This window comes from Aedes albopictus, chromosome 1 (assembly GCF_035046485.1).
Source record: "Aedes albopictus strain Foshan chromosome 1, AalbF5, whole genome shotgun sequence".
NCBI lineage: Eukaryota > Metazoa > Arthropoda > Insecta > Diptera > Culicidae > Aedes > Aedes albopictus.
In genome coordinates, this window is record NC_085136.1 from 175,842,026 (window position 1) to 175,868,574 (window position 26,549).

A 26,549-nucleotide genomic window follows, 5' to 3' on the forward strand; every position below is an offset into this window, starting at 1 on the left:
TGTCGTCTGCTGCAACGGCTGGTACCGCCTCAGAATCACTCTCGGAAATAATCGCCGACTCGATTTCAACTACGTGGGGTTGCCTTGGATGTAGCTTGATGGCCTTCTCATTCTCCAAAAAACGTGCATCTCGACTAAAAGTGATCTTGTCGCTCGCTGGATCGATGAAACGGTACGCCTTGTGATGGTCCGAGTAACCCACAAACGTCATCTTCGTTGCCTTCGGTTCCAGTTTTGTACGATTCTGCGCTGGGATGTGCACGTACGCTTGACAACCAAAAACGTGCAGGTGGTTAACGTCGGGTTTTTGTCCATGCCATATTTCTTGAGGAGTCATCTTGACGGATCTGCTGGGCAACAGGTTCTGCAAATACGTTGCAGTATTGACCGCCTCGGCCCAATAGCGGTAGCTCATTCCAGCGTCCAGTAACATGCATCTTGCCATTTCAACCAGGGTTCGAGTTTTCCGCTCTGCAACGCCATTTTGCTGTGGCGTGTAGACGGTGGTGTATTGCGGTGTTATCCCCTTCTCTTGGTAGAATCTTCCCAGCTGCTTCGCTTTATATTCTCCTCCTTGATCCGAACGGATTGCAGTCGGATATCGTCCAAAACGGGTGTGCACCATCTCTGCATACTCCTGGATTTTCTCCACTGCTTCAGATTTGCGCTTCAGGAAATAGACTACAGTATAGCGGCTGAAGTCATCTATCATCACCATGAAATATCTCGCTCCTCCTGGGGTTACTGTATTCATCGGTCCGCAGATATCGGTGTGCACCAAGTCGGCTATCTTCGTGGATTGTGGTCTGGTGTGGTGCGGAAAAGGCAATCGGGCCATCTTACCTGCCAGGCAACACTCGCAATCTTCCTGGATGGAACAGTCTTGAATGGGCAGGCCAGTCGTGAGCCCCTCGCGAACCATGCGTTGAATTGCTTCCACATCACGATGTCCAAGTCTTCGGTGCCAGTTATGCAAACAATTCTTCGGATGTTGTTCCGCAACCGCCATCGCATTGCCCTTCGAAACTTGCAGGTTGTAAAGGCCGCCTCGTCTCCGCACCCTTGTCGGCCAGTTGACCAACCGATATCAAATTCGCGTCGAGTTCTGGAACATGAAGCACGTCCGACAATGTGATAACCGTTTTCTCACCGTTTTTGTTTCGGCAGCGCAGTTTTCCTGTTCCTCTCGCGGCTACTTCAGCTACTCGACCATCAGCTAGTGTTACGGACATGTTTGATACGGGCTTGATGTCTTCGAAAAAATCTTCATCGCTACACATGTGGCTGGATGCCCCGGAGTCTACGATCCATTCCTTCATCGCCGGACGCTCCCGAACTGTGGGTGGGACAGTCGAAGAAGCAGCAACAAACGCAAAATCTGCCGGATCGTTCTCCTTAACGGCTCTAGCTCTTTGTTTGGACATCGGTGGTTTCGGTTTGAACTTTCGCTTTTCATCCGTCTTCTGATTCAGCATACGACACTCTCTTTTCACGTGACCGGGTTTCTGGCAGTGATGGCAGATGATACTCTTGGGTCCAACTTCGGCACGCAGCATGGTTTCCGCGCGACCCGATTTGTCACTTCGCTTCAGACATTCATCCAGTAACTTATGCTTGATAACGTCCATCGTCAATTCGTCCTCCGGGCGGCTCTCCAAAGCCGTGGTTAGCGCTTCAAATGACGATGGAAGGCTTCTCAGAACCAACACTACTGTCAGGGTTGCCCCGAGCTCCAATCCCGCGTTCGTCAGCCTCTGGAACATGTCTTCCATTTCATGAAGGTGGTTTTCCATATCGTCCCCATCGGTATACGTCAGGTTGCAGATTTTCTTGAGGATCGATACCTTGGTGGTGAGCGACGTCTTCTGGTAATGGTTCTTGAGCGTGTCCCAGATTTCCTTGGCTGAATTGCACTTCCGGATCAACGATTGCTGCATGATCCCAACGAATAACGAGATTGTTCCCTGGGTCTTGGCATCTCCATTCTTCCAGGCTTCGGTGACGGGAACCGGCGGAGCAGTCGTGGCAAACTTCCAAAGCTCTTCCCGCATCAGCAAACTCTTGACCTGGAAACTCCAATTTTCATAATTATCGCTTCCTAGCCTCTCGATTCCAAATTTGTCCATCTTGATAGCTTCCGGCAAATCCAATTGCGGCGGACTCTTCACAGGACTTGAAATTCGACTCCAATATTCTCCAAATTCACAGCTGGCCCATAACCTGTTGGATATGGCCGTAGATCGATTAAGGTAAACGTCTGTATTGTTTAAGGTTCTAATAACGAATGAACATTTTATTAATGGCTGTCATAGATTATAAAAGTCATGGCTTGCTTGTTCCTAGCTCGTCGCTATCTCCCACAAGTAATACAGATCCACCGCCGGGGACTGTCAGAGTAGAGCGATCGGGAAGAAGCACCGGAGCATGGTCGTCAGGGCGCCTGTGAACCGGAAGCCGTCTCCAACCGGAATCGCAGGACCGACCTTGGCATCTGCCCGGGAAGTCGGTTGCGGGAGAAGTTTCAGTGTCGGGAAACTCTTCGTCGGGTAGGATATATCCACCGTCGGGGACTATCCGAGTCGTGCGCGGAAACCTCGAGTGCTGATTGGCACTCGGGCGGCACCGGGAGGACAACGTTCTCGGAGCAAATTAGTAGCAGCCGATGAACTCAGCATGGCTTTAGAATAACAAATTTGATGAAAGTGGCACTAACATAGAGTTTACCGCTCAATGGCGGCACATTAAGCAAATAACAAGCTAACCGGAGCCGAAAGGCTAAGAACGATTAGAATAACAAATTTGAAAAATAGCATGTATGTCGCTTAGTGGCGATACTGGAATATTAACAGCAACTAACGAAGCGGTGCGCATAGCATGAAGAAGACTAGGATAACAAATTGGTGATGGTGCACAAGGCACATAACGCCTTCCCTCCGAAGAAATACTGCATGGTGGTACCGGAGGGGAATTTAAGGTGGAGGTAAACTAGGAGAGTGATTTTAGTGGGTAGGCGCACATTCGAATCCCACACAGCGTCTTTAGAAGATTTTTGAACTCCTAGAATAAAAAACACACACACACACACACACACACACACACACACACACACACACACACACACACACACACACACACCGCGGCAAGAAGCGGCTTCACAACAAAGTGCGGTACCAAGGGGTGGATCACTCTTTGAACATCTGATGCATCGTCAAAATTGTTTGCATTCAAATGCATTTGAATGCATTCATTCATTCATTTATAAATTGTCAACCCATGGCTTACTACAATACTACAATGATTGACTGTTGACAGTTGCCTGGGCAGTTGTCAGTTTCGATCAACAAGCTTAACAAGTTTCAAATAGTGCTAACTGACTAGCACATCGAAACAATTTACTTTTGCAATCCAAAGATCTGGTAATATCCTATAAGCGTTCGATAATACAATTGGCAGGACGGTTATGTACTGACAGTGATGCGAAAATTGAAACAAAAACCCAGGCAAAAACCTCCATGTTTGTTTAGCCTTGCCGGTTCCTCGAGGGAGAAGAGATACAGGAAATGAGGAAATTGCTAACGAGCATTGGTGGCATGCGCAAATGCGGCACATTTTATTCCTTCAGATAGACGTTACCCAGCATTTTTCATACAAACTGCAGACCATGTAGATGATTCTGATTATAGGTATCATGTATCAAGTGAATTAAATTCCCAATTATTAGGTCGAATCGTGCTGTCGGCATGTATGCTAGTTCAGATAAAGAATTCTAATTATCAAAGGCCAATCGAATGGCAGGCAAATTGCCGAAGTGACATTGACTTTTTCTGAAGCAATAAAACAGTCTTTCCTTACTGCGTGAAGAACTTGCCTGATGTTCACTTAATAAGAAAGATTCTATTTTACAATTTTTTATTTTTTTGTTCAATATTGCTTCTCATTCTATATATGGTCCTCCAGTTTAACTGTAGAGTTTTAACGATCTCTGAGAAAGTTGCCCCAGCCAGCAGGTCGCATCCAGACCCTCCCTGGACGTCTAGCACTCTTATATTTGTCGTGGGTAAACCAGTTAAACGGTCGTTTCCATCCACGTTTCCATCCGAAGCCAAAACTACTCCTGAAAAGATTTTCGCGATATTAGTTTGCCGACCTAGTTAATAGCACTATACTCACGATTTCGATCCAAACTTTCTGTTTAAACTGTAAAAAAAAATAAATTGGCAAATATGATCTATCCATCACAACGGAGTTTTTATGTTTTGAAAACTTTTGGTTTGACATTCGAGTATATCAATGCTAAGTTGATGAAAAAACATAAAAATGCATTTTCATACATTAGATGCAAATCAAATGCATATGCAAAGAGTGATCTGCCCCTTGTGCGGTACACTCAGAGCAGCTGCCGACGAATAGTGGATGGAGCGTGCCTCAACAACAGCCGAAGGTAGTTGCGGCGAAAAACTTGACGGATGACCTACACGAGTTCGTCGACAAAAAGCACAACGTGCACAAGGACATCAAGGACTTGGTGTTGAAGATTAGGAGGGCTCTCGGAGCTGCCGTGAAAGAATGGCACAGCGTGATGCAGAGAGCGGATGAGGCAGAGAGCGCATTAGCAGCGACTAAAAACGATCTTGCAGCAGCTACGCAGCGGCAGCAGCAACGACCCACGGTCGAAAATATGGAGACGCCGAAGAACCATCGGAATACTCGCTCGGAAAAAAGAGGCAGAGATACACCAGGAGAAGAGGAAGTCCCGAAGAAACAAAGAAGTGAACGGGAGCGCGCCAGCAATAGGAGAGATGATGGATGGCGCACTGTAGAGAGCCAGCAGGCGAAGAAGAAGAAGCGAAAGGAGAAGGAAGAACAGAAAAAGGAAGAAAAGAGGAAGGAACAGGAGAAGAAAGAAAATCGCCGGCCCCCTAGGCAGAGGAAGAAGAAGGGTGATGCACTGGTCGTCGAGGCGAAGGACAAGACGACGTACGCTGCGCTCCTCAGGAAAGTGAGGGAGGACCCGGAGCTAAAAGAGTTGGGTGAAAACGTGGTAAAGACCAGGCGCACCCAGAAAGGAGAGATGCTGTTCGAGCTCAAGAAGGATCCGGCGATTAAGAGCTCAGAGTACCGGGAGCTCATTGCGAAATCCTTAGGCAGCGAGGCCACCGTGAGAACACTTTCACAGGAGGCAGTGCTCGAGGTCAAGGATTTGGACGAGGTCACGACTGAGGAAGAGTTGAGAGCCGCATTGACCGAGCAGTGCAAATTGGAAGTGCCGGTGACAATCCGAATCAGGAGATCGTTTGCAGGTACTCAGACGGCGGCAATCCGACTACCAGTAGATGCGGCCAACAAGATTGTGGTAGCCGGCAAGATCAAGGTCGGATGGGCGGTGTGCCCGCTGCGACTGGCTCCCCGAGTCACCAAGAAAATGGAGAGGTGTTTCAGGTGCATGGAATTTGGTCACCAGTCAAGGGTCCAGATAGGTCCAAACGGTGCTGGAACTGCGGCGAAAACGGACACGTTGCTCGAGACTGCACGAAGCAACCCAAGTGCATGCTGTGCAAGTCGGAGGAAGGAAATGGCCACCGGACGGGAGGCTATAAATGCCCGGCCTACAAAAAGGCGAAGGCAGGCCAACAATGATGCAGATAACGCAAATTAATCTGAATCATTGCGACATCGCACAGCAACTGTTGTGGCAGTCGACAACAGAGACGAAGTGTGATGTTGCGATCATCGCAGAGCCGTATCGGGTTCCTCCTGAGAACGGCAATTGGGTAGCGGATATAGCAGGATTGGCAGCTATACAAGTTATGGGCAGATTCCCTATAGAGGAAGTGGTGGAAAACTCTTACGAAGGTTTCGTGATCGCCAAAGTTAACGGTGTCTTCGTATGTAGCTGCTATGCACCTCCAAGATGGACCGAGGAGCAATACAACCGGATGTTGGATGCACTCACTGACACGCTGGTAGGACGTAGGCCAGTAGTCATCGGCGGTGATTTCAACGCCTGGGCCGTTGAGTGGGGCAGCCGGCAAACCAATGCAAGAGGATATAGTCTACTTGAAGCTCTGGCGAAGCTGGACGTAAAGCTGTGCAATGTAGGAACAGTCAGCACATTCCGCAAAAACGGTCGTGAATCCATCATCGACATTACATTTTGTAGTCCATCGTTGATGGAGGACATGGACTGGAGGGTGAGTGAGGAATACTCCCACAGCGACCACCAGGCGATCCTCTACAAGATAGGCCAGAGAGCTCCTACGTCCATACAGAGAACTAGGACTTATGAGCGGAAGTGGAAGACGAAGTACTTCGACAAGGAGACTTTTATCGAGGCACTTCGGCCAAATAGCGATGCGGCAAACCTCGACCCAGGGTGGTTGACGGAAGCGCTAGCAACGGCATGTGATGCAGCAATGCCGAGGAAGATTGAACCTAGGAACGCTAGACGCCCAGCGTACTGTGGAATGCGACGCTCAGCACCCTTCGTGCGACTTGCCTCCGAGCTAGGAGACGAGTTCAGAGGGCAAGAACTGGTGCCGATAGAGAAGAGCGCAAGGTACCGGGAGCTCATTGCGAAATCCTTAGGCAGCGAGGCCACCGTGAGAACACTTTCACAGGAGGCAGTGCTCGAGGTCAAGGATTTGGACGAGGTCACGACTGAGGAAGAGTTGAGAGCCGCATTGACCGAGCAGTGCAAATTGGAAGTACCGGTGACAATCCGAATCAGGAGATCGTTTGCAGGTACTCAGACGGCGGCAATCCGACTACCAGTAGATGCGGCCAACAAGATTGTGGTAGCCGGCAAGATCAAGGTCGGATGGGCGGTGTGCCCGCTGCGACTGGCTCCCCGAGTCACCAAGAAAATGGAGAGGTGTTTCAGGTGCATGGAATTTGGTCACCAGTCAAGGGTCCAGATAGGTCCAAACGGTGCTGGAACTGCGGCGAAAACGGACACGTTGCTCGAGACTGCACGAAGCAACCCAAGTGCATGCTGTGCAAGTCGGAGGAAGGAAATGGCCACCGGACGGGAGGCTATAAATGCCCGGCCTACAAAAAGGCGAAGGCAGGCCAACAATGATGCAGATAACGCAAATTAATCTGAATCATTGCGACATCGCACAGCAACTGTTGTGGCAGTCGACAACAGAGACGAAGTGTGATGTTGCGATCATCGCAGAGCCGTATCGGGTTCCTCCTGAGAACGGCAATTGGGTAGCGGATATAGCAGGATTGGCAGCTATACAAGTTATGGGCAGATTCCCTATAGAGGAGGTGGTGGAAAACTCTTACGAAGGTTTCGTGATCGCCAAAGTTAACGGTGTCTTCGTATGTAGCTGCTATGCGCCTCCAAGATGGACCGAGGAGCAATACAACCGGATGTTGGATGCACTCACTGACACGCTGGTAGGACGTAGGCCAGTAGTCATCGGCGGCGATTTCAACGCCTGGGCCGTTGAGTGGGGCAGCCGGCAAACCAATGCAAGAGGATATAGTCTACTTGAAGCTCTGGCGAAGCTGGACGTAAAGCTGTGCAATGTAGGAACAGTCAGCACATTCCGCAAAAACGGTCGTGAATCCATCATCGACATTACATTTTGTAGTCCATCGTTGATGGAGGACATGGACTGGAGGGTGAGTGAGGAATACTCCCACAGCGACCACCAGGCGATCCTCTACAAGATAGGCCAGAGAGCTCCTACGTCCATACAGAGAACTAGGACTTATGAGCGGAAGTGGAAGACGAAGGACTTCGACAAGGAGACTTTTATCGAGGCACTTCGGCCAAATAGCGATGCGGCAAACCTCGACCCAGGGTGGTTGACGGAAGCGCTAGCAACGGCATGTGATGCAGCAATGCCGAGGAAGATTGAACCTAGGAACGCTAGACGCCCAGCGTACTGTGGAATGCGACGCTCAGCACCCTTCGTGCGACTTGCCTCCGAGCTAGGAGACGAGTTCAGAGGGCAAGAACTGGTGCCGATAGAGAAGAGCGCAAGGTTGCGTTCCGTGAAGCTAGAGCTGCCTTCAAACGAGCTATCAAGCAGAGCAAGGCGAACTGTTACAAGGAGCTATGCCAGGAAGCCGACGCTAACCCCTGGGGAAATGCCTACCGCATCATAATGGCAAAGCTGAAGGGCCCAATGACGCCAGTAGAAATGTGCCCAGACAAACTGAAGGTTATCGTGGAGGGTTTGTTTCCAAAACACGATACAACAACGTGGCCACCTACGCCGTATAGCGAGGGCGATGCGGAATTTGACGTAAACCGACTGATCTCCAACGACGAGCTCGTTGCCGTGGCGAAAGCATTGAAGGTGAAGAAGGCTCCCGGTCCGGATGGAATCCCCAACGTGGCGTTGAAAGCAGCGATCCTGGAGTATCCCGATATGTTCAGGTCAGTGTTGCAGAAATGCCTGGAGGAAGGCATCTTTCCGGATATATGGAAGGTCCAAATACTAGTGCTGCTGCCAAAACCAGGAAAGCAGCCGGGAGATCCAGCATCGTACAGGCCGATCTGTCTGTTGGATACGCTCGGAAAACTTCTGGAGAGGATTATCCTTAACAGGCTGACCGAGTATACCGAAAGTGTGAGAGGGCTGTCCACGATGCAGTTCGGCTTCCGCAAGGGAAAATCGACGGTTGACGCAATTCGGACCATCGTTGAGATGGCGGAAAGGGCATCCTTACAAAAGCGGAGAGGAGATCGCTACTGCGCCGTGGTAACGATAGACGTTAAAAACGCGTTTAACAGCGCCAGTTGGGAAGCTATCGCCGTAGCCCTGCATAATATGCGGGTCCCCGAGTATCTGTGTAGGATTCTAAGGAACTACTTCCAGAATAGAGTCCTTGTGTACGAAACCAACGTAGGGCAGAGGTCGTTTAGAGTGACAGCAGGTGTTCCACAGGGGTCAATACTTGGCCCAACGCTCTGAAACGCAATGTACAACGGCGTGCTATCACTGAAGCTTCCGGCAGGTGTCATTATCGTGGGGTTCGCAGACGACGTTGTCTTAGCGGCATCTGGCGAATCAATCGATGAAGTCGAAGTGCTGGTAACGGAATCAATCGACACAGTCGAAAGATGGATGAATGGAGTGAAGCTGCAGATAGCTTATCACAAGACAGAAGTGCTCGTAGTCAGTAACCGCAAAGCAGTGCAAAGGTTGGAGATCACGATCGGAGAGGAGATAATTTCATCGCAGCGCGCGTTGAAGCACCTGGGCGTGATGGTCGACGACCGCTTAAACTTTAACGCGCACGTTGACTACGCCTGCGAAAAGGCGGCGAAGGCGGTTAACACAGTAGCGAGGATTATGCCAAACGCGGGCGGTCCAAGAAGCAGTAGGAGGCGCCTCTTGGCAAATGTTGCAACCTCAATACTTAGGTATGGAGTGCCAGCCTGGGCTCCGGCGCTAAAAACGAAGAGAAACCGTGGAAGACTGGGCAGTGTGTTCCGGCTCATGGCTATGAGAGTCGCGAGTGCCTACAGAACAATCTCGTCGGAGGCTGTATGCGTTATCGCTGGGATGATGCCCATCTGCATCACCCTAGAGGAAGACGTCGAGTGCCATCGGCGGAGTAACGTAAGGAATGCTGCTAGAATGGACTCGCTAGTGAAGTGGCAACAAGAGTGGGACAATGCGGCGAACGGAAGGTGGACCCACCGACTGATCCCAAATGTGTCGGCGTGGGTGAACAGGAAGCATGGGGAGGTGAACTTCCATCTGACGCAGTTTCTGTCCGGGCACGGCTGTTTCCGGAAGTACCTGTTTCGATTCGGTCACGCGTCTTCCCCTCTGTGTCCGGAGTGTGTGAACGTGGAGGAAACACCGGCGCACGTCGTCTTCGAATGCCCTAGGTTCTCGGAGATGCGCAGGGATATGCGCGGCCTGACAGTCGACAACATTGTCGAAGAAATGTGTCGCGACGAAGCTACGTGGAACGCTGTCGACAGAGCAGTAACGAGGATGCTGTCCGCGCTGCAAAGGAAGTGGCGCGAAGACCAGAGAGCGCCGGAACGCGATCGGAGTAGGCTTGATCCACCACCGGGGACATGACTAAGTCGTCCGTTGCGTAGTACCGGTTTTTGGTCGTCGGAGCGCCGGTGAACCGGAAGTCTACCACCAACCGGAATCGCCGGGTCGACTTCGGCACCTTACTGGTCGGGATGAAAACATCGGTGTCGAGAGAACTTCCACCGTCGGGGTCTTTCTCTGTCGGAGTAGGCTAGGTCCGTCCACCGCCGGGGACTAGACCGAGTATATCGCGGAGAAGCACCGGAACTTGGTCGTCGGGGCGCCTGTGAACCGGAAGCCAGTCTCCAACCGGAATCGCAGGAGAGACCTCGGCACCTGTCCGGGAAGAAACGGTTTCGGAAGATGTTCCACTGCCGGGGAAGTCTTTGTCGGCGTAGGGTAGATCCACCGTCGGGGACTATCCGAGTCGTGCGCGAAAAACTGGAGTGCTAAAACGGCACCGTTCCTCGGAGAAACTCAGTATGATCCGAAGTACTTGCTGGTGGTATTAGAATAACAAAATTGGTGTATGTTTGTGCTAACTGTGTCGCTGAATGGCGATAGGTTAGGTACGAACACGAGAACGACTAGAATAACAAATATAATTTTAGAATAACAAATTTGGTGTATGTTTGTACTAACTGTGTCGCTGAATGGCGATAGGTTAGGTACGAAAACGAGAATGACTAGAATAACAAATTTAGAAGCGAATAAAAGTGCATGAGCACAATAGCAGAAGAGCGCATGAGCGCATTGCCCCCCCTGAAGCAGTCGCATATCAGTGGTACCAGGGGGATCGAGGCGTCAAGGTGTAGCAGAGTTTTTCCAATCGGTTTTCTCTGCTTGGGAGGTTGGGAGGAAAAAAAAAAAACACACACACACACACACACACACACACACACACACACACACACACACACACACACACACACACACACACACACACACACACACACACACGGATCAGCAAGGACGGATGTCCTGGGGCCTGACGCACCCCCCCGCTTGCGAGTCAGCCGCGTAGTTGCCGGCTAAGAATAGGACTACTAACCCCAATTCAAGGTGTCAAGCAACCCGTGCCGAGAAATGAGTGATCGAGGGGGTGAAAAAGATGCTCGATCTTTAACGGAGCCTGTGGGGTACCTGGGCACCCCCCACAGTAAGCTGTCCCTTACCGCGTTAATGCAGAGCTCTGGCGTGGTGGACATTCTTTCTCGTGCAACTCGTGGGAATAAGTATGAGCAAAAATTCAAAAATTAATAACATAGGTGGAAGTAGTGGTGCGATCAACCCCTTTGCAAGAAGCGGGTTGATGAGGTCTCCTACAAGGAGAAGCGAGGAGTCAGGTGCTGGAAGCTGCTTACGCAGCTCAAGCGTGGGAGCTCCTGTCCACTCCACGGCAAGCCAGCCGGCGGAGGTCATGGACGGAGCATGGTTGCTGAGGGCCATCAGCCAAGTAGCAGGAAAAGGACGGCCCGCATTAGAGGTAGCTGAGCAGCAGCTTGGCAAAATTATCGACTTTGCGACAACTAAGTCGAATATAAGCAAGGACCTGAAAACGGCCTTGCTTCGGCTTAGAGCGTCTGTCGATGAGGCCAAGCAGGAGCACGCGGTCGCGTTGCTGGCTGCATCAGCGGCGGAACCCGCAAAGGAGAAAGCGTCTAAGTTTACACAAACGGAGGCCTTCTCCTTCGCGGGTAGTCCGAAGAGTGTGGAAGCGAATGCTCGTGACAAACGTGACAAGCATTCGCAGAAGCGGGCAAGGCAGCCGTCAGGTGAGGAGCTGTCTGGCGGCGCCCGCAAGGCCAGGCGTATAATAACCCCAAAAGCCGGTGGTAATGCCGGAAAGTCGGACCCCAGCCAGGGTTCCCGGAAAGCTGGGAAGGGTGGGCCTGAAAAGGCCGGCCCGTCCCGGAATGATGGGAACAAGGGGTTGCGACCAATGGTGGGCCCTCAGCAGCCACAGAGCAGGGCGATCCAAGGAGAGGACCCTCCTTGGACAAAGGTAGAGCGGAAGAGGAAGAAGAAGGTGAATCCGCAGGCAGAAGTGCAGGACGCCAAGCCAAGGCGTAGGAATGCAGGTGCCAGGCGCGAGAAAGGCGACGCTATCGTCATCAAGACCGAACAGTCTAAGTACTCGGACGTCTTGAAGACGATGAGAAGCGACGCCAAGCTTGAGGGTCTTGGAGCCGACGTACGCAGTATTAGACGTACTCGTACGGGCGAGATGATCCTGGAGCTGAAGCGCCAGAAGGAACACAAGGGCGCCGCCTACAGGAGGTTGGCAGAAGAGGTCCTTGGTGAGTAGGTGAGGGCTCTGACACATGAGGCGACTCAGAAGGTCAAAGACATTGACGAGATCACCGAAGTGGAAGAGCTCGTCGGGGCACTGCGGCAACAGTGCGATGTGCAGGTGGCCGCCGCAGCCGTTAAGCTACGGAGAGGGCCAGCAGGGACACAGGTAGCCGTGGTTCAGCTACCTGTGGCGGATGTTAAAAAGTCCGTTAAAGTAGGAAGTATAAAGGTGGGCTGGTGTGTATGTCACCTGACATTCAACGAGCCACCTGAGGTTTGCTTCAGGTGTCTGGAACCAGGACACAAGTCGTGGGACTGCAAAGGCCCCGACAGGCGCAAACTGTGTACACGCTAACGCCGCTCAGCACTAAAGTGCATAATTTCCAGACTACACCAAAAATGTGTAACCCTTGCACATTTACAAAATCAGCTCCAGTGTCCGCAATATTGCTAAAATCGCAAAAATTTTTGTACGCCAATCTAGGTAGGATTACTAGTTACCTTGGAAAACAAAAAAAAATCAACATTTCGCATCTAGAAGAGTGTACGAGCTGTTTTTTGAGAATGTGTAACTGCTACACATTTTTGTGTGGTCTGGAAATTATGCACTTATGAGTAGGTCTTACACATTTTAGTGCTGAGCAGTTTTAGCGTGTAGGCGATGCGGCGCTGAAGGTCATAAGGCCCAAAGCTGCACGAGTCCGCCCATTTGCATGATCTGTACCGGGAAAACCTCGAAAAACAGACATACGATGGGTGGTCCAGGGTGCCCGGCCTTTAAGAAAGCCGCAGTAAACAACAAATCACAGTGCAGGTAATGCAGCTGGACCTGAACAACTGTGATGCGGCTCAGCAACTGCTTTGTCAGGCGGTTTCTGAGTGGAAGACGGATATCGCCATCATTTCGGACCCATACTGAGTACCCGCCGGCAACGGCAACTGGGCCTCGGATGGGACCAGGAAAATGGCGGCGATATGGACAACGGGTAAATACCCCGTGCAGGAGTTGGTGTCTACTACCTACGAGGGCTTCGTGGTCGCAAAGTAAACGGGGTCTTCTTCTGTAGCTGTTATGCGCCTCCGCGGTGGCCGATCGAGCGGTTCATGCAAATGCTGGACCGCTTAACGACCGTGCTAACAGGGCGAAGGCCGGTGGTAATAGCGGGTGACTTTAATACCTGGGCTGTGGAATGGGGAAGCCGTTAAACGAACCAGCGGGGTCAGATCCTGCTAGAAACACTGGCCATCTTAGATGTCGACTAGGCTAACGTTGGTACCAAGAGTACCTATAGTCGAAACGGAGCAGAGTCAATTATTGACGTGACCTTTTGTAGTCCTGGCTTAACAAGTAGTTCGAACTGGAGAGTAGATGATGGCTACACTCACAGCGACCACCTGGCGGTTCGCTACAGTATCGACTACAATAACAGCAGACAGCGGATAGAAGAAGAGGCGGCTAAGCCAAGGCCAAGCCCTCGTAGGTGGAAGACATCATACTTCGACGAAGAGGTATTTAGGGAAGCGCTCCGCCGTGAGCGAAACTTAATCGGTTTAGACGGTGACGAGCTGGTAGCGGTGCTCTCACGTGCGTGTGATGCGACCATGCCTAGACGAGTCCACCCTAGAAATGGGAGGCCACCGGCTTACTGGTGGACCGACGCGATTGCGGACCTGTGCCGCGCCTGCCTACGGGCTAGGCGGCGGATGCAGCGAGCACGATCAGAGGAAGAGCGAAACGAACGGCGGGTGGTGTTCGCCGCTTCAAAAGCCGCGCTCAAGACCGAGATAAGAGCAAGCAAAAAGGCCTGCTTCGAGGGTCTCTGTCAGAGTGCCAATACGAACCCGTGGGGTGATGCCTACAGGATCGTTATGGCCAAGACGAGAGGTGTGATGGCTCCTACAGAGCAATCTCCAGAGTTGTTGGAGGGGATCATTGGAGGACTTTTTCCGCGTCATGATCCTAGTCCTTGGCCTCCTTTCGTAGGACAGCCGGGGACTGGGGCTGGCGATGAGTAAAGGGTCACCGATGTGGAACTTGCGGGGATAGCTAAGTCCCTTAGCGTAGTCAAGGCCCCAGGTCCGGACGGAGTTCCGAACCTGGCCTTAAAAGTAGCTATTGCAGAAGCCCCCGAGATGTTCAGGTCTGCTATGCAGAAATGCCTGGACGAGGGAGTTTTCCCAGATGCTTGGAAGAGGCAGAGCCTGGTACTATTGCCAAAGGCGGGGAAACCACCCGAAGACCCGTCGGCATATAGACCAATATGCTTGATTGACACGGCGGGGAAGGTGCTCGAAAAGATCATCCTCAATAGAATGTTGCGGTTCACCGAGGGCGAAAATGGTCTTTCGAGTAACCAGTACGGCTTCCGGAAGGGGAGGTCCACCGTAGACGCTATATTGTCGGTTACAAAAAACGCCGAGTAAGCACTCGAGCCTAAGAGGAGGGGAATTCGCTTCTGCGGGGTAGTGACTCTGGATGTAAGGAGTGCATTTAATAGCGCCAGTTGGGCTGCTATTGCCGATGCGCTCTTGCGTCTGGGGATACTGGAGTCCTTGTACAAGATTCTCGGAAGCTACTTCCAGAATCGCGTACTAGTTTGCGACACGGAGGTGGGTCGGAAGTGCTTTCACATAACCTCAGGAGTCTCGCAAGGTTCCATCCTGGGTCCGGTGTTATGGAATGTCATGTACGACGAGGTGTTGAGGTTAGAGTACCCAGTGGGAGTGGTGATTGTCGGATTTGCCGACGATATTACGCTCGAAGTCTACGGTGAAACGATCGAGGAGGTGAAGTTGACTACCGACCACTCGATCAAGGTTGTGGAGGCGTGGATGCGGTCCAGAAAACTGGAGCTGGCTCACCACAAGACAGAGGTGACGGTTGTTAACATGCAGTCGGCGCAGCAGACGGAGATCAGTGTAGGAGAGTGCACTATCCTGTCGAAGCGCTCTGTCAATCACTTGGGCGTGATGATCGACGATAAGCTTACTTTCGGTAGCCACGTAGATTATGCCGGTAAAAGAGCCTCCACAGCTATTGCGGCACTGTCCCGGATGATGTCCAATAGCTCAGCGGTGTACGCCAGTAAGTGCAAGCTTCTGGCTAGTGTTGCTACGTCCATACTTAGGTATGGCGGCCCGGCGTGGGGTACCGCGCTAAGTACTGAATGCTACCGACGGAAGCTGGAAAGTACTTACAGGCTTATGTGTCTGAGGGTTGCAAGCGCGTACCGTACCGTGTCACACGACGCTCTCTGTGTCATTACTGGTATGGTGCCCATCAGCATTCTTATCAGTGAGGATATGGAGTGCTTCGAAATGCGCGGCACAAGAGGCATACGCAAGACTGTCAGGATGGCCTCTATGGTCAAATGGCAGCGCGCGTGGGACAGTTCCACCAAAGGAAGGTGGACCCATAGGTTGATACCGAGGGTAGATAGTTGGATTAATAGGCGCCATGGGGAAGTTTCATTCCACCTGACACAGGTCCTTACAGGTCATGGTTGCTTCCGACAGTATCTACACCGTTTCGGGCATGCGGATTCTCCCGAATGCCCAGTGTGCAATGGTTTAGAGGAAACGGCGGAACACGTTTTGTTCGTGTGCCCGCGTTTTCGCACAATGCGTGACCGCATGCTTGCCACATGCGGGGAGGACACAACTCCGGACAACTTGGTCCAGAGAATGTGTAGGGATGAGAGCTACGGCAGCTAACCTTGAGGGTGCGATATGCACTAGCCCCTCTCTGAAGCAATACCTTCTGGGTGGTTCCGGAGAGACGTAGGGTTTGGCGACCATAGGAATGTGTTTTAGTGGGTCGAGGAGAGAGTAGTCCTGGCTTCTACCGGCATTGAAGACGGCCTCATCCCCACACTACCCTAACCTTCCTGTTAGGGTGTCTGATGAGCAGATTTATCCCCCTATGGTTTAGAAGGAGAAAAAAAAAAAGACATTTGGACAGGGCAGCGGGGACGGATGTCCTGGGGCCTGACGCACCCCCCCGCTTGCGAGTCAGCCGCGTAGTTGCCGGCTAAGAATAGGACTACTAACCCCAATTCAAGGTGTCAAGCGACCCGTGTCGAGGAATGAGTGATCGAGGGGGTGAAAAAGATGCTCGATCTTTAACGGAGCCTGTGGGGTACCTGGGCACCCCCCACAGTATGCTGTCCCTTACCGCGTTAATGCAGAGCTCTGGCGTGGTGGACATTATTTCTCGTGCAACTCGTGGGAATCAAATATGAGTAAAAATCTTAAAAATCAAAATACAGGTGGAAGTAGCGGTGCGATCAACCCCTTCGCAAGAAGCGGGTTGATGAGGTCTCCTACAAGGAGAAGCGAGGAGTCAGGTGCTGGAAGCTGCTTACGCAGCTCAAGCGTGGGAGCTCCTGTCCACTCCACGGCAAGCCAGCCGGCGGAGGTCATGGACGGAGCATGGTTGCTGAGGGCCATCAGCCAAGTTGCAGAAAAAGGACGGCCCGCATTTGAGGTAGCTGAGCAGCAGCTCGGCAAAATTATCGACTTTGCGACAACTAAGTCGAATATAAGCAAGGACCTGAAAACGGCCTTGCTTCGACTTAGGGCGTCTGTCGATAATGCCAAGCAGGAGCACGCGGTTGCGTTGCTGGCTGCAGCAGCGGCGGAACCCGCAAAGGAGAAAGCGTCTAAGTTTACACAAACGGAGGCCTTCTCCTTCGCGGGTAGTCCGAAGAGAGTGGAAGCGAATGCTCGCGACAAAAGCGACAAGCATTCGCAGAAGCGGGCGAGGCAGCCGTCAGGTGAGGAGCTGTCTGGCGGCGCCCGCAAGGCCAGGCGTATAATAACCCCGAAAGCCGGTGGTAACGCTGGAAAGTCGGACCCCAGCCAGGGTTCCCGGAAAGCTGGGAAGGGTGGGCCTGAAAAGGCCGGCCCGTCCCGGAATGATGGGAACAAGGGGTTGCGACCAATGGTGGGCCCTCAGCAGCCACAGAGCAGGGCGATCCAAGGAGAGGACTCTCCTTGGACAAAGGTAGAGCGGAAGAGGAAGAAGAAGGAGAATCCGCAGGCAGAAGTGCAGGTCGCCAAGCCAAGGCGTAGGAAGGCAGGTGCCAGGCGCGAAAAAGGTGACGCTATCGTCATCAAGACCGAACAGTCGAAATACTCGGACGTCTTGAAGGCGATGAGGTGCGACGCCAAGCTCGAGGGTCTTGGAGCCGACGTACGCAGTATCAGACGTACTCGTACGGGCGAAATGATCCTGGAGCTTAAGCGCGAGAAGGATCACAATGGCGCCGCCTACAAGAGGCTGGCTGAAGAGGTCCTTGGAGATGGAGTGGAGGTGAGGGCTCTTACGCATGAGGCGACTCTGAAGGTCAAAGACCTAGACGAGATCACCGAAGCGGAAGAGCTCGTCACGGCACTGCGGCAACAGTGCGATGTTCAGGTGGCCGCCACAGCCGTCAGGCTGCGGAAGGGGCCAGCAGGGACACAGATAGCTCTGGTTCAGCTACCTGTGGCGGATGTTAAAAAGTCCGTTAAAGTAGGGAGTATTAAGGTGGGCTGGTGTGTTTGTCACCTGACATTCCACGAGCCACCTGAGGTTTGCTTCAGGTGTCTGGAACCAGGACACAAGTCGTGGGACTGCAAAGGCCCCGACAGGCGCAAACTGTGTAGGCGATGCGGCGCAATGCACTAGCCCCTCTCTGAAGCAATACCTTCTTGGTGGTTCCGGAGAGACGTAGGGTTTGGCGACCATAGGAATGTGTTTTAGTGGGTCGAGGAGAGAGTAGTCCTGGCTTCTACCGGCATTGTAGAAGACGGCCTCATCCCCACACTACCCTAACCTTCCTGTTAGGGTGTCTGATGAGCAGATTTATCCCCCTATGGTTTAGAAGGAAAAAAAAGACATTTGCTCAATTCGACGAGTTTAGTTGATTGGTATATGTGACTCGGCCCTGCGGGCCTCGGATCGAAAGTTGGTTTTCCAAGCGGTATTTATACTCTTCTTGTGGGTGTAAGAAGGGTAAAAAGAATTTATTGAAATACTCATCGTAAGATATCTCAGTAATCAAATGTCGAATCGAAATCAAATTTCAGGGCCTTATACAATGATATTGTTGCTTTTATTTGGTGTTTAGAGAACCCATATTGGTTGACAGACGGCTGAGATATTTATTATGGTACCCTGTATTACTCCCAAATACTCCTTGTAAGATATCTCGGTAATTAAATGTGCAATCCTAATGAAATTGTATAGGGTTCCACTAGAATGTTGTAGCTTTCATTTGGTGCCAGGATAACCGAAATCGGTTGACAGACGGCTAAGATATTTATTATGATACACTTGGTCAAAAATCTCAAAAGGTTTAGTTGTATAAATCCTAAGTACTCTTCGAAAGATATCTCTGTAACCAAATGTCCAATCGAAATAAAATGTCTGGGCGATCTACTAGGATGCTGTAGCTTTCATTTGGTGCTAAGAGAACCCAAATCGGTTGACAAACGGCCGAAATATTTATTATGATACACTTGGTCAAAAATCTTAAAAAGTTTAGATGTATGACTCATAAGTACTCTTCGAGAGATATCTCGGTAACCAAACGTCCAATCGAAAAAAAAAATCAATAGCGTTCTACTAGGATGTAGTAGCTTTCATTTTCTTCCAAGAGAAGCAGGGACAGCAGGGACAGGAGTCCAGGGGCTTGACGAATCCCCCTTCTGCGAGTCGGGTGGAAGCTTGGGAGTTTTTCCTAAGCGAAAACCGTTCACACACCAGTATGGATTACCACCTTTGGCTCTTCCTTCGGGGAGTGACCGAGCTTCTGGCTTCCAGACAGCTCAAGCGGAGGATTCCTAGGATGTGGCGGGGTTTCAACAGTGGGCTCTGTTGGATCCTCATAAAATGCCACACATCTGCAAGCAACTCCGTACAAGCGACCTGGTACCGCTTTCAAAGTGCCTTAGCCCAAACACCCGGAGTGCCAACCGGCACATCAGGATTGATGCCAGTAACATCCTGATTATGGTATACTGGTCAACGCAAACGACAACGGACTACGGACTACGGATCGGATGACGACGATGGGCTGACATTCGTGCCATTCTGCTTCCTGAGTAAAGAAGGGTGACACCTACTTGAAACGGCGAGTGGGCTAATGGTGCGTCTGCCTCCGTCCCGGCAAAACCTTAGCAGGCTTTCGGAAACGTTCTTCACTTGTCCGTCAATTTTGATGGGTACTAGGCTCGGATGTAAAATTCCCGCAAATTAATCTGAATCATTGCGACATCGCACAGCAACTGTGATGGCAGTCATCGCAGAGCCGTATCGGGTTCCTCCTGAGAACGGAAATCGGGTAGCAGATATAGCAGGATTGGCAGCTATACAAGTTATGGGCAGATTCCCTATAGAGGAGGTGGTGGAAAACTCTTACGAAGGTTTCGTGATCGCAAAAGTTAACGGTGTCTTCGTATGTAGCTGCTATGCGCCTCCAAGATGGACCGAGGAGCAATACATCCGGATGTTGGATGCACTCACTGATACGCTGGTAGGACGTAGGCCAGTAGTCATCGGCGGCGATTTCAACGCCTGGGCCGTTGAGTGGGGCAGCCGGCAAACCAATGCAAGAGGATATAGTCTACTTGAAGCTCTGGCGAAGCTGGACGTAAAGCTGTGCAATGTAGGAACAGTCAGCACATTCCGCAAAGACGGTCGTGAATCCATCATCGACATTACATTCTCTAGTCTATCGTTGATGGAAGACATGGGCTGGAGGGTGAGTGAGGAGTACTCCCACAGCGACCATCAGGCGGTCCTCTACAAGATAGGCCAGAGAGCTCCTACGCCCATATAGAGAACTAGGACTTATGAGCGAAAGTGGAAGACGAAGGACTTCGACAAGGAGACTTTTATCGAGGCACTTCGGCCAAATAGCGATGCGGCAAACCTCGACCCAGGGTGGTTGACGGAAGCGCTAGCAACGGCATGTGATGCAGCAATGCCGAGGAAGATTGAACCTAGGAACGCTAGACGCCCAGCGTACTGGTGGAATGCGGCGCTCAGCACCCTTCGTGCGACTTGCCTCCGAGCTAGGAGACGAGTTCAGAGGACAAGAACTGGGGCCGATAGAGAAGAGCGCAAGGTTGCTTTCCATGAAGCTAGAGCTGCATTCAAACTAGCTATCAAGCAGAGCAAGGCGAACTGTTACAAGGAGCTGACGCTAACTGTTACAAGGAAGCCGACGCTAACCCCTGGGGAAATGCCTACCGCATCATAATGGCAAAGCTGAAGGGCCCAATGACGCCAGTAGAAATGTGCCCAGACAAACTGAAGGGTATCGTGGAAGGTTTGTTTCCAAAGCACGATACAACAACGTGGCCACCTACGCCGTACAGCGAGGGCGATGCGGAATTTGACGTAAACCGACTGGTCTCCAACGACGAGCTCGTTGCCGTGGCGAAAGCATTGAAGGTGAAGAAGGCTCCCGGTCCGGATGGAATCCCCAACGTGGTGTTGAAAGCAGCGATCCTGGAGTATCCCGATATGTTCAGGTCAGTGTTGCAGAAATGCCTGGAGGAAGGCATCTTTCCGGATATATGGAAGGTCCAAAAACTAGTGCTGCTGCCAAAACCAGGAAAACAGCCGGGAGATCCAGCATCGTACAGGCCGATCTGTCTGTTGGATACGCTCGGAAAACTTTTGGAGAAGATTATCCTTAACAGGCTGACCGAGTATACCGAAAGTGTGAGAGGGCTGTCCACGATGCAGTTCGGCTTCCACAAGGGAAAATCGACGGTTGACGCAATTCGGACCGTCGTTGAGATGGTGGAAAGGGCATCCTTACAAAAGCGGAGAGGAGATCGCTACTGCGCCGTGGTAACGATAGACGTTAAAAACGCGTTTAACAGCGCCAGTTGGGAAGCTATCGCCGTGGCCCTGCATAATATGTGGGTCCCCGACTATCTGTGTAGGATTCTAAGGAAATATTTCCAGAACAGAGTCTTTGTGTATGAAACCAACGTAGGGCAGAGGTCGTTTAGAGTGACAGCAGGTGTTCCACAAAAGTCAATACTTGGCCCTACGCTCTGGAACGCAATGTACAACGGTGTGTTAACACTGAAGCTTCCGGCAGGTGTCATTATCGTGGGGTTCGCAGACGACGTTGTATTAGCGGTATCTGGCGAATCAATCGATGAAGTCGAAGTGCTGGTCTTGGAGGCAATCGACACAGTCGAAAGATGGATGAATGGAGTGAAGCTGCAGATAGCCCATCACAAGACAGAAGTGCTCGTAGTCAGTAACCGCAAAGCAGTGCAAAGGTTGGAGATCACGATCGGAGAGGAGAGAATTTCATCGCAGCGCGCTTTGAAGCACCTGGGCGTGATGGTCGACGATTGCTTAAACTTTAACGCGCACGTTGACTACGCCTGCGAAAAGGCGGTTAACACAGTAGCGAGGATTATGCCAAACGTGGGCGGTCCAAGAAGCAGTAGGAGGCGCCTCTTGGCAAATGTTGCAACCTCAATACTTAGGTATGGAGTGCCAGCCTGGGCTCCGGCACTAAAAACGAAGAGAAACCGTGGAAAGCTGGACAGTGTGTTCCGGCTCATGGCTTTGAGGTTCGCGAGTGCGTACAGAACAATCTCGTCGGAGGCTGTATGCGTTATCGCTGGGATGATGCCCATCTGCATCACCCTAGAGGAAGACGTCGAGTGCTATCGGCGGAGTAACGCAAGGAACGCGAGAGCAGCTGCTAGAATGGACTCGCTGGTGAAGTGGCAACAAGTGTGGGACAATGCGGCGAACGATCCCAAATGTGTCGGCGTGGATGAACAGGAAGCATGGGGAGGTGAACTTCCATCTGACGCAGTTTCTGTCCGGGCATGGCTGTTTCCGGAAGTATCTGTTTCGATTTGGTCACGCGTCTTCCCCTCTGTGTCCGGAGTGTGTGAACGTGGAGGAAACACCGGCGCACGTCGTCTTCGAATGCCTTAGGTTTTCGGAGATGCGCAGGGATATGCGCGGCCTGACGGTCGACAACATTGGCGAGGAAATGTGTCGCCTCGAAGACACGTGAAAGGCTGCCGACAGGGCAGTAACGGGGATGCTGTGCGCGCTGCAGAGGGAGTGGCGCGAAGACCAAAGAGTATTGGGTCGCGATCGGAGTAGGCTTGATCCACCGCCAAGGACTTGACCGAGTCGTCCGTTGCGTAGTACCGGTTATAGGTCGTCGGGGCGCCGGTGAACCGGAAGTCTACCACCAACCGGAATCGCCGGGCCGACTTCGACACCTTACTGGTCGGGATGAAAACATCGGTGTCGAGAGAATTTCCACCGTCGGGGTCTTTCTCTGTCGGAGTAGGCTAGGTCCGTCCACCGCCGGGGACTACACCGAGTAGACCGCGAAAAAGCACCGGTGCTTGGTCGTCAGGGCGCCTGTGAACCGGAAGCCAGTCTCCAACCGGAATCGCAGGACCGACCTTGGCACCAGCCTGGGAAGTATCGGTAACGGAAGAAGTTTCAGTGTCGGGGAACTATTCGTCGGATAGGGTTAATCCACCGTCGGGGACTATCCGAGTCGTGCACGAAAAGCCGGAGTGCTAAATGGCACAAGGACGGCAATAGAATAACAAATTTAGTGTATGTTTATACTAACTGTGTCGCTGAATGGCGATAGGTTAGATACGAACACTAGAACGTTTAGAATAACAAATTTAGAAGCGACAAAATGTGCATGAGCACAGAAGAAGAAGAGCGCATGAGCGCATTGCCCCCCCCCCCCCCCCCCCCTGAAGCCGCGTAGTTGCCGGCTAAGAATAGGACAACTAACCCTGTTCGCGATTGCGAAAATGGGTTGGGAAACACTGATAAACTGACAGCTCTTTTGAGCTCCACCACTGAATGAACGCGCATCACAGCCACCAACTCTCCACAAGCAGACATCGAGTGGCTACCCGATCGGTGGAAGATGAACCACTTCCACTCCCATTTCCAAACGGTTTTGTGTATTTTTTATCATTCCTAACTGCGCAAAAGGCGCTCGACCAATGAGAAAATAGATGATGCAATCGGATGAGGATGAGATGCATCAGGGATGAGAGTATATAAGAACAGGGGAATTAGAGAAATGTATCAGTCTGAATTGTACGATTATACTGTGCACAATAAAGTGGTGAAAAGTAAACCAAAGTGATTTTATTACCAGCCGTTCCGAGAGCCATCAGTCCGTTTGTGTGTGGTCTGGTGATGTGTTGTTTCCCGTAGAAGCTGTACTGTTCCTGTGCATCGGATCCGCGTTTCATCATCCACTTTTCGCTGCGGTAGCTGCTGGCTCCTTCTGCTGCTTTCGTCGTCATCGAATTGCTCGCTGCTTACCTGCTTCGTAAAGAGTTATTCTCCATTATCTGTTCTTGTCAGGACAGGATTCAGGAAGGTGCAGACGATGCAAAGCGACGATCGTTCAGTGAGTTAGAGTTGGGGCATTACGCGGTGGGTTTAGCCAAGTGGGTTCCGTGGACGATCCGCCATCGTTGGCAGTCCGCCAACTGGTCCTTTGAGAAGTTTCCGACGTTGGCACTGGGCCAACATATTGGTCCTAATCGAGCCGGACAGTGAATGTAGTGAAAGAGAAGAACGCCAAATTGTGCTCCGCTTCATGGAAAGTGAACGTGAAGACATTTCCTGGTGCCTGTTGTGGAAGCACATTGGCGAACAGAAGCTGTGACTAAGTGAAGAACATGTTTGGACATGATTGAACAAACCAACGCTATCTGATAAACGTGAAAAAGTTAAAGTGTGTGAATACTTTTCAATCCAAAGAAGAAGTAGAGTGATTTTCCTGCGTGACTGGCATCTTGTGAGTTATCGTCGGTTGCTGTGACAAGGCAACATCCAGTACCGATGTCAGTCAAACATACGCCGGAGAAACCAACCAAACAACCGAAAATGGAGGAGGTCCTGAAGTCCCTCGTCCATCAACGTGGTGCTGTGAAGGCGAAGGTGACCGCGATTGTTCAGCTGCTCGAGAAAGGAGAGGATGATTTGGCTCAGGTAAGTCTTCCTTTGCTTAAAGTGTTTAGTAAGAAACTCGATCTCTCGAAGATTTAAAGTTGAGTGAATTCGAACAATTGCACACAGACGCCTTGGTTCGCCTTGAGTGCTTAATGGATCGTTTAAGCACCAAGCCTGGTGCTCAGCCACTCTCGGCTGTTGGCCAACAAGCTGTTATCATACAACAACAACCTCTTAAGGCTCCCATTCCTACTTTTGATGGGAGATACGAAAACTGGCCACGATTCAAAGCAATGTTTACCGATATTATCGCTCGGTGTGCAGATTCCGATACAATTAAGTTACATCATCTGGAGAAATCGTTAGTTGGGGCGGCAGCTGGAATTATTGACTCAAGGACGCTTGCGGACAATAATTTCAGCCATGCCTGGGAAATATTACTAGAACGGTATGAAAACCCTCGCGTGATTGTAGATACACACATTGGTGGTCTACTTTCAATGAAGAAGATGTCTAAGGAATCTCACACCGAGTTGCGAAAATTACTCGACACATGTACTCGACATGTTGAAGGGCTAAAGTTTATGGAGCAGGAGATTGATTCAACATCAGGACTGATCATTACGAAAATCTTAACGTCCTGCTTTGATCCGTCGACACGTAAGCATTGGGAGCGGTGAGTTTCCGAGCCTGGAAGATACTCTCCAATTTCTCAAAGAGCAGTGCAGCGTATTGGAGCGCTGTGAGAGTGATCAGCCGAAGGTGCCACAAATCGTCAAACAACCGCCCGTGAAGTCATCCAGCGTTAAGGTTCATGCCACCACATCGGAAACCACCAGCGTCGCCTGTCAGGTGTGTGGCAAGGAGCACTACAACTATCAGTGTCCAGATTTCTGTAAGTTGTCCATCTCTGAACGAGTCTCCAAGGTGAAAAGTTGTCGTCTTTGTTTTAATTGTCTGCGTCTCGGTCATCGATCAGTAGATTGTCCATCCAAAAAGTGTTGCTCAAAATGTAATAAGCGTCATCACTCCCTGCTTCATGATGATGCCAAGGTGGAAGGTAAAGTCAAACCGGTGGAAATTTCAGTTTCGCATGAAAGTTCGAATCAACGCTCACAATCGGCGTCCGACAACTCATCTGCCCCGTCTACCTCCACTCCCACGGTCGCATCGCCATGTTCAGTCATCTGTACAGCTAGCCTTCCCCATACATTGCTTCTGACAGCGGTCGTTAGTCTCATTGACAAAAATGGCTACCATGTTCCTTGCCGTGCTTTCTTGGACTGTGGCGCACAAGCAAATCTGATGTCTGTTCCGATGCTCAAACGATTGGGTTTTGAAGGTACACCTATTGATGTCAATTTGGTCGGTGTAAGTGATCTTCGTAGTAGGTCTCATCGCATTGTGGAGGTTCAACTTGTCTCGCGATACAGTGATTACACAGCAATGTTGAAATGTTTGGTTACTCCCAAAATCACAAACGCTCTTCCGACAATGCCGATTGATATTTCGCAGTGGAACATTCCACCTGGATTGTTTCTGGCTGATCCAGGCTTTCATATTCCAGCCAACGTTGATTTGCTAATTGGTGTTGGCCATTTCTTCCGATTGTTGAAACAAGGTCAATTGACAATTGCTGATGGTTTGCCGGAGTTGCGCGAAACAGAGTTAGGTTGGGTGATTGCAGGAGAGATTCAAGATGAAGTGTCCACCATCGTTCCTGTCCAAGTCAACACCGTGACAACAGAGTGCCTGAATGAATCGATTAAAAGGTTTTGGGAATTAGAGGAAGTAGTAAGTGTTTCTCCTAAGACAACTGAAGAACAAGAGTGTGAAAAGATCTTTAAAGATTCACATTATCGCGATTCCACTGGCAGATACGTCGTAAAACTACCTTTCCGAGAAAACATGCAGGAGCTAAGCGATAATCGTGCTCTAGCTCTTCGCCGATTTCTGTTCCTTGAACGGCGGCTGTGTAGGAATCCCGAACTCCGTGCAGAATATTCCAAATTCATCGACGAATATGTGACACTTGGCCATTGCAAGGAAATAAGCGAGGCTGAAGATGCCCCTGATATTTCAAAGTATTACCTGCCGCATCACGCTGTGGTTAAGCCAACCAGCTCTAGCACAAGGCTTAGAGTCGTGTTTGACGCCTCGGCAAGATCCACGCCGTCTTCCCTCTCATTGAATGATGTCTTACAAGTGGGTGGAGTTGTTCAAAGTGATTTGTTCGCTATTCTACTAAGGTTTCG